Source organism: Gadus morhua, chromosome 15 (assembly GCF_902167405.1).
Source record: "Gadus morhua chromosome 15, gadMor3.0, whole genome shotgun sequence".
Taxonomy (NCBI): domain Eukaryota; kingdom Metazoa; phylum Chordata; class Actinopteri; order Gadiformes; family Gadidae; genus Gadus; species Gadus morhua.
This window is the reverse complement of record NC_044062.1, coordinates 13,021,155-13,029,548: the sequence shown is the minus strand read 5'-3', so window position 1 is coordinate 13,029,548 and position 8,394 is coordinate 13,021,155.

Below are 8,394 nucleotides of genomic sequence, written 5' to 3'. Positions count from 1 at the left end.
TGTCTGTTGAACGCCAGGCGACTTACAGTGGATACATATAAAAAGGTGTAGACGAGCATGTAGTGATGCAAACACGTCGTGACTCACGCACACCCACAACACACGGTTTACACCCTCGGCTGTTGGGCTAATCATGGCCAAAAGGAAGGAAGTGGTCTATCACACATATTTATTTATGGTGGCGGTGAATGGTCTCTCTCTCGCTCTCTTTGTCGCTCTCATTCACCTCATCCCCCGAGATCAAAGAGGAAGTGAGTAGCCACGGAAACTTTGCTTTTATTTATCTTTTTCTTCTTTTTTTGGTATACACAATACCATTTGTAAGGCTTTTGTTTAGTTATTATTCATATTTTCTCGATAGGGAATGTGATATACTTGCTAATAAAGGTGTGATTGTCATTCTCTTTCCTGTATTAGTGACGTGCTTCCATGCAAAGTTAATCTGACACACTGTGCCAGTGTGCTGCTAATTACTCTTAAACTGACTGGGTGCAAGTGGGTGTGCTTGACATTTGTTTCTTGACACTTGACAGACTGATGTGGGTTCAATGTAAGCAGTGGCACAAAAACACATGTAAAACATAGCCCCAAGCATGCAAGCTATCCAACATTCACACACACGCGCACACACACACACACACACACACACACACACACACACACAAGCGCACATAAACACACACACACACACACACACACACACACACACACACACACACACACACACACACACACACACACACACACACACACACACACACACACACAATCATACTTCCAAGCATGCAAGCTACCCCCCCCCCCCCCCCCCACAAACACACACAGACACACACACACACACACACACACACACAAACACACCTTCCATTCCATTTATGCGTCTGAACGTTCCCATAAGTGTGCACGTTGACAGACTAGAGGGTACAACTGGAAGAGTAATGACATCATGTATAAGCTTTGTGCTCGAGGTAAACTGCAGCCCTGAGCCTTCAGTATTCTCCGTCTCTTCCTCCTCTTCGCTCCAAGTGTTGCCGCATGTCAACTCCGCACTGACGCACGCTGCAGGCGTTGAGTCCGTGCGGCGATGAGTGATTGTAAAACTCACTTTTTAGGTTGGGACTTCATGCATCTTTCCTTTTCTCTTCTGTGATTCCCTTGAGTTCATGAACACTGCCTCGCTCCCACTTTACCTTTCATCTTTAAAAGAACCACCCTCCCCCTTCCCTCACTTTCTTCCTGGCTGAGAGGTCAAAGGTTAATCTCCAGGCCACCGTAGCTATTCCACAATGTAACTCTTGAAAAATGACGAATCACCGTTCTCAATTGATTATATATATATATATATATATATATATATATATACTCTCTCTAGTCTGTCACATATTATAACGTTAAAGGCCCTATCTTATGGTAGTCTATGAATGGAATAGGGCCTACTTATGGAATACTATGAATAATTGTATTTATTTGGCGTCTATATCGTGGTTTTGAAGTTATCCAAGTAGGACCTGAGAGTGTTGATTCTTCATTTTGTTGGAACTTAAATTTAACTTAAATTAAATTGGAAGTCATTTGTTAGTTGAACAGCAGTATACCTTCCACTACTGCGTCGCCTAGTTCCTCTTGACATCACGGCCTTGTCATCCTTAGGTCTATCAGGGTTCCTGACAGCCGGAGAGGTAGCAGTGCTGGCCAGGGTTTCACACTGTGTCATTTGACTTTGACAGAACCTGTTATCCATGCCGTGGTTATATTTACACACACTTAAAAATCTCAAATTAATATAAGTGGAACTGACATAAACCTGTGTATTTGAATCCATATTCTGCATTCCTGTGTGCGCTTTTTGTGTTTATCTGTGTGTATTTGTGATTTGTGTGTGTGTGTGCGTGGTGAGTGTGAGAAAAACGTCGCTCAATGTGTCAGTTCCCATTCCAATGTGTTTCGTATCCTTTTGTGTGTGTGTGTGTGTGTGTGTGTGTGTGTGTGTGTGTGTTGATGTACATGTGTGTGTGTGTGTGTGTGTGTTGATGTGCGTGTATGTATGTGTGTGTGTGTGTGTGTGTGTGTGTGTGTGTGTGTGTGTGTGTGTTGATGTACATGTGTGTGTGTGTGTGTGTGTGTTGATGTGCGTGTATGTATGTGTGTGTGTGTGTGTGTGTGTGTGTGTGTGTGTGTGTTTTGATGTGCATGTGTGTGTGCGGTTGGTGTTAGTCTTAAAGCTGGTTCTCATTGGACGCTGGGGGTGTTTCTATCACTCAGGGTTTGGGGCTAAGAGCCCGACCCTCGCGGGCGTTAGCCGGGGTCACCTAAAGCGGATCTGCGACAGTCACTCCAGAGACGGGCGGGTAATCTGTCACCGGCTTGGTGAGACCAGATTAAGCGTCCATGATGTTTTATAAAACCTTTCTCACGGCAACAACGTTTCTTCCCGCCCCCCCCCCCCCCCCCCCCCCCCACTTCCTCACTTCCTCTCTCTCGGTAGGCCGACGAGTTGAAACGGGGGGTGTCGCATCGACGGGTTCACCAAAAGGACACCTTCCTTCGCTATTTGTTAGCGACGAAGCTTTAGCGCATTATCTGAGACGAGGCACGCCTGATTCTGTTCCTCTATTAATTTGCCGTCAGCGCAGCGGCGTGTCGCCGTGGCATATCTCCTAACGCGTTTGAGGGCGAAACAGCTGCTAATCCTAATCCCTGGTTCCCCCCCTCCTCTCATCCCCCCCCTCCTCCCCCAAGAGATTTTGACAAATCAGTGGCCCTTTAAAACGTGATGGCTGGTTGATGTGTTGGTTGAATGGCTGCTTGACTGGGTGGAGGACTTTATAGGAGAGGATATATCTTACTACTATATATCTTACTACTATAATAGCAGGCCTGTCGCGTCAGTTACTCAAGTTGGTCATGTGTGCATGTGCCAAACAGCCTGCAGCTCACACACACACACACAGCACGCGTGAACGCATACATACACCACAAGCACGCACATACACACCGCATACACACACCGCACACGCACGCACATGCGCACGAACATACACAGAAAACGCACACACACATGCCCGCCCGCACGCACGCACCCGCACACACCGCACGTCAAGACAAAGGCAGCGACACACACGGAAGCGCACACACGCGCGCACACACACACACGGCAGCGACACACTTGCCGAGGTAAGACACCATATTTTTTAACATAACGGCTCCACCATCGACACACGCGCAGATATGAACACACACGCACGTGCACACACCGCAGCGACACTCGCCCAGGTAAGACGTCATGTTTTTAAACATAACGGCTCCACCATCGACACACGCGCCCAGGTAAGAACACACATGCACACACCGCAGCGACACACTCGCCCAAGTAAGACGTTATGTTTTTTAACATCACGGCTCCGCAGTCGACAAACTCTCCCAGGTAAGACGTTCTGTCTATAGACTTTAGAAATTGCAATAAAAGAAGGGAGGAGACAATTTCTCACCTCGTCAAGCAAAACGTTAAATTCAAACATCGCGCCGACCGGCATATAAACACACAAGTCACGTGATCTTAAAGAGACAGTGTCCCTATAACACAACGAAAACACGTCAATAACACAGTATGGTGAATTTTGTCTAGAGTCCACCACAAGACTACACTTTGTTAATCAAATGTACATGTTGCCCTTTGCCCACAATATCGCAATGTCTTGCGATATTGATATTCCCCTTCCCCTGCGGACTGTTTTAGTTGTTTTATTTTTCTTACATTTTGTGTGTATGCTATGTGTGACTGTAGGCTACTGCTGCCTGTCTTGGCCAGGACACTGGAAGAGATGTTTAATCTCAATGATGATTATTACTTCCAACTAACCAATAGTAGTTGCCAGTCATTTTAAAATGTCAATGCACTTTTCAGCCCTGAATAACAGTAAAAGCTATTAAATAATTGATTTGCATGCATAGTATACTACACTTAGAGAACAATTACCCCTGTTACCATAAATTGACTAATTTTATAATGTAATCAAATGCTCACACACTAGCTGCTTTCAGACACACTTGTAAGTCCTGATATACTCCTGATGGGCCGTATGTGTGAACAACATCATTTGTACCCTGAAAATCTCCTGAATAATACTACCCCTGAGGTAGTATTATCTCTGTAGGAAATGTAAATTACCTTATATGTGAATGAGGAGTTGAAAGTCGGTATTTCTCACACCACTTCAGCGGGCATGCTGATGATGCTTCTGCATGTCATTGAGTGGCCCCCTAAATGATAATAAGCCTGTTGCCTTTTGTTTGCTGAATGGTTAAAAAATATTTAAATGTTAGCACTGCTTTTGAGAATCATTTTTGGTGAACGAATGTTATACATTGTAACATTATAGGCAAAATGATATTATGTGCTCAGAAATTGACATTGTTGACTGGGGTTTCCACATTATTGCTATGGATTTAATTACAACTAGAGGTTGACCGAGCGCAACGCACACGCGAAAACTCTAGTATATATAAATATTCCACTTCTATGTTGTTCATTGCCTTTGCCGTTTTACCACGGGCTACGATTGGACGCAGTAAACACAGCTTTTACACGTGGAAGAGCTCTATAAAGTAAACCGTTTATGCTCTCACAAAGGCATGCCATACAATATGGTTTATACAAGTACATGGACATCAAAAAAGGGTATTCAAGCTTCAAAATATTTTTATGTACCATTAAATGCTGCGTATATTTTTTTGATGTTCTGCCGTTTATAACAAACATATGGCATGTTATGAAACGGAACGGCTCAATATTTTTGTGTGCACATGAGTGGGTTGAATGGTTGGCACGCACTTTTCGCTTTTTAAAAGGAAAAGTATGTGTTTGAATCTCAAAGTAAGAACAAATTTGTTTTATAAAGTAGACGAAATGTGAGGATATGGGGAAATGCCTTCAAACTCTGCAACATGTTCACACACTTTCAGTCACTGAGAAGACCCACCCAAAAATGTCTTACAAACTTTATCTGATAAAGACACAGGATGTCTTTGCATGCAGGTGCCTGGCTTTCATTTGGACTTGATAGTATAGGGAGCATTATGTTTCAGAAGCTAAGATGGAACCAGGTTCAGCCCCCAATGTCCCCAGGCAGACAACCTGTAGGCATCCTTGAGCAAGATGCCCCAACTGCTCCTTAATTACCTGTCACTCAATCGACTGTAAATCAATCAGGGTAAAGGCTCCTAATAAATGACCAGAAAGTAATAGTAAATATCATAGTAAATATCATTGTAATGGTAGTAGGTCCCCCATATCCTAAGGCTGTAGAAGATGTGGATGAGGCTGCATTAATGTGCTGTCTGCTAAATGTCCTCCTTTTCTCTGGGACTGATATAGATTCATTAGCGCTTTTCAACACCCAACCTTTAGGGTATCTCTCTCTGTCTCTCTCCCATCGCTAATTCATAAAAATTACAATCTCATCTCGCACCATTGCACCTATTTCAACATTTTTTTTATGAAAAGAAAATACGTTTTATTTTTTTCTCCTTTAATTGTGCTGTGTAACGGATTACTCTTGAATTTAATTGGACGACAAAAACAGAGAGACAGAGAGAGGGTGAGAGAGAAACAGAGCAAGAGAAAGAGAGAGAGAGTCAATGAGATAATGAGAGAAACAATGAGAGAAATACAGAAAGGCAGAGAGAAAGAGTATCTATAGCAGATGTGTACATTGGAAAAATCCGCAAAAAAATCATAGAATCTTGAATTAAGAAAGAGACAATGAGCAAGGGACATGGAGGAAGAGTGAGGCCCAATCCCATTTCTACCCCTTACCCCTTTCCCCTTACCCCTCCCCCTTGATTTGAAGGGGTAAGGGGAAAGCGTAAGGGGTAGAAATGGGATTGGGCCTAAGACAGTTGAGTTGCATACTGTATGTCTGTCGCTAGTGCAGGGATGAGGGCAAGAAGGAGGAGAGAGGAGCATTATACTAACTATCAGTTATCTCCATCAGGATTAGGGACTGTCATCATAGATGGCCAACCTACGCCTCGTGTTACACTTCAGACGACAAGGGATGGATGGAGGGAGAGAGAGAGTGAGTGAGTGAGAGAGAGACAAAGCAGAATGGAGAGTGACATGGGACAATGAAAAAGCTAGAGAAGTGAGACAGGAGAGGGGAGTAGGCTAAGGGAGGGAGCAAGGGTGAGGAAGAGTGCTAGGAGAGAGAGAGCGGGAGAGAGAGAGAGAGGGGGAGAGAGAGAGAGAGGCTTGCGGGGAAGGATTATGCCCGCTCTAAGATCCCAGGCTACTGAGTCAGGTGGAGAACAGAGGCTGTCAGAGTTAAGTCCAGAGTCTCTGTATTTATCTCTTAAATACAGAGACTTCATAGGCTGTAGTGACATTCTTGCACACACGCCTGCACACACACCTACACACTGCGCACCTGCATGCACACACACGCACAACCACACGCACACACACACACACAAGTATATGCCTATATTTACATATATATACCCACACACGTGCACTTGCACACACACACACGTTTCTGTCTATATGGATGTACATACATATATATATTATATATATATACACATACAAACACACACACACACCCACAAATAAAGGCACACACACCATGTGCTGTTTTGTGGTTCTATCAGGCAAAACCAAGCAGAAAATTCAAATATAAAAGTGGGTGTTTGATTATATGTGTGTGTTTGTGTGTGGCTGAATGTATTGGATTCTGTGCATTTGTGTGGCTGGGTTATTGTATCTGTTTTGTGTGCGCATATGTGTGTACGTGCGTGACTGCTTGTCTGTTTGTGAGTGTGCTCTCCATACATCCACTATGTATTGTGTGAGCTTAACATGCTAAAGCCTATGTGCTCCTATGTAGGCCATGTGTCCTGTAGCCCGCTAGCCCGGGGCTAGCATGTCTTCTATTATTCCATGTGTCTTTCATTGATCATAACAGAAAGAGGGTTGGGGGTTGGAGCCAGTAAGCATAGTAACATTTACCAGATTATCCTTTCATTCATCAGTACACACAAGTCTCGTAACATCCCCAACTCAAAATGTGTTGTTCACATCATGTATTTTACCCAATTCGGTCTCCTTTCTTCCTAATACTTTTATCTGTGTGTGGCAAAGTACTTTTTTGGTGTCTTCATATTTAATTAGAAACTGTGACATTGTTAAATGGGTTACTGCTATCACTGCATATATTTGATTTATAAGGTTAAAAAGGTGTAGGAAGATACATCATTGCTTGTATTTGTACGAATACTTTTGCTGTTTTTATTGGATGTTGTATTTCAGGCGCTGATTTGTAGCCATCAGTTAGTTTCACCTATCACCCTATATCTAAGAAAAAGGTTTATATTAAGCCATCGTCTTTCAATACATATAAATTCAAAAAGGATCATGTATAAAATAACGAAATAAAGTCATCCAAAAAAGTAGAGGTATGTAGTTACAAATGTTCATAAATGTGACTTACCTGAGATGTCTGATGAAGGGCCGAGAGGTTCTCCAGAAGCCCCAGAGAAGCACTTAGAGGAGACATCGCAGATGGACCTAGGGGCCAGTATGTCCCAGCCTAACGGTTCTGGGGGTCCATCTTCAGACATCTCTGAACACAATGCCCTCAGTTAACTCCTGCCCGTGCTCCTTAATGTTAGTTTCTTAGTTTCTATGTAAAAACTTTGGAATGAAGCGTCATCTAAATGATTGAATACACTTAAACGTATATTAAATAAGGTTTAGAGGTGATCTTTATGAAGAAAGTGAAAACTAGCGGTTCTCAACAAGCATTTTGGTGTTCATTTGCACAAACCATGCCACCCTGTAGTGTTTGTGTTTGCTGGATGCAAAGTGCATGTGTGCATTTGTGTACTTTCCAACACGCTGTCAGTTGTAAACTGTCAGCTTTTGGGAACGGTGCCTGGGGATTTTTTTTTCCTCCTTTTTTTTAAGCTTTTGTTTAATTTCTACTTCCTGTTTTATTCTTGGCCTAATCCAAACGCAACACAGCTGTGTAGACCGAGAGCGATAGAGAGACATATGGAGAGAGCGAGAGAGAGTGGGGGTGGGAGAGAGAGAGAGAGCTATAGACAGAGGGACAGTGGGAGAGCGAGAGAATAGGAGGGAAAGAGAGAATGAAAGAGAAAGGAGGGAGAGTGAAGGAGGGAGAAAGGGGGAAAAGAGGGAGATGGAGATTAAATGAGAGAGGGAGAGAAGGCGTATTTTATGGAGAGAACCGGAGAAAACGATGTGTTGAAGAGAGAGAACGAGTTAGAGAGGGAGTAGGGGGTAGGGGGAGGGGCGGGGGTAGGTTGCTGTTGGGTTCAGACCAGCTCTGTAGCAGTGACCAACAGATGGAAGAGAAATGGGGTTACCAGCTTGGG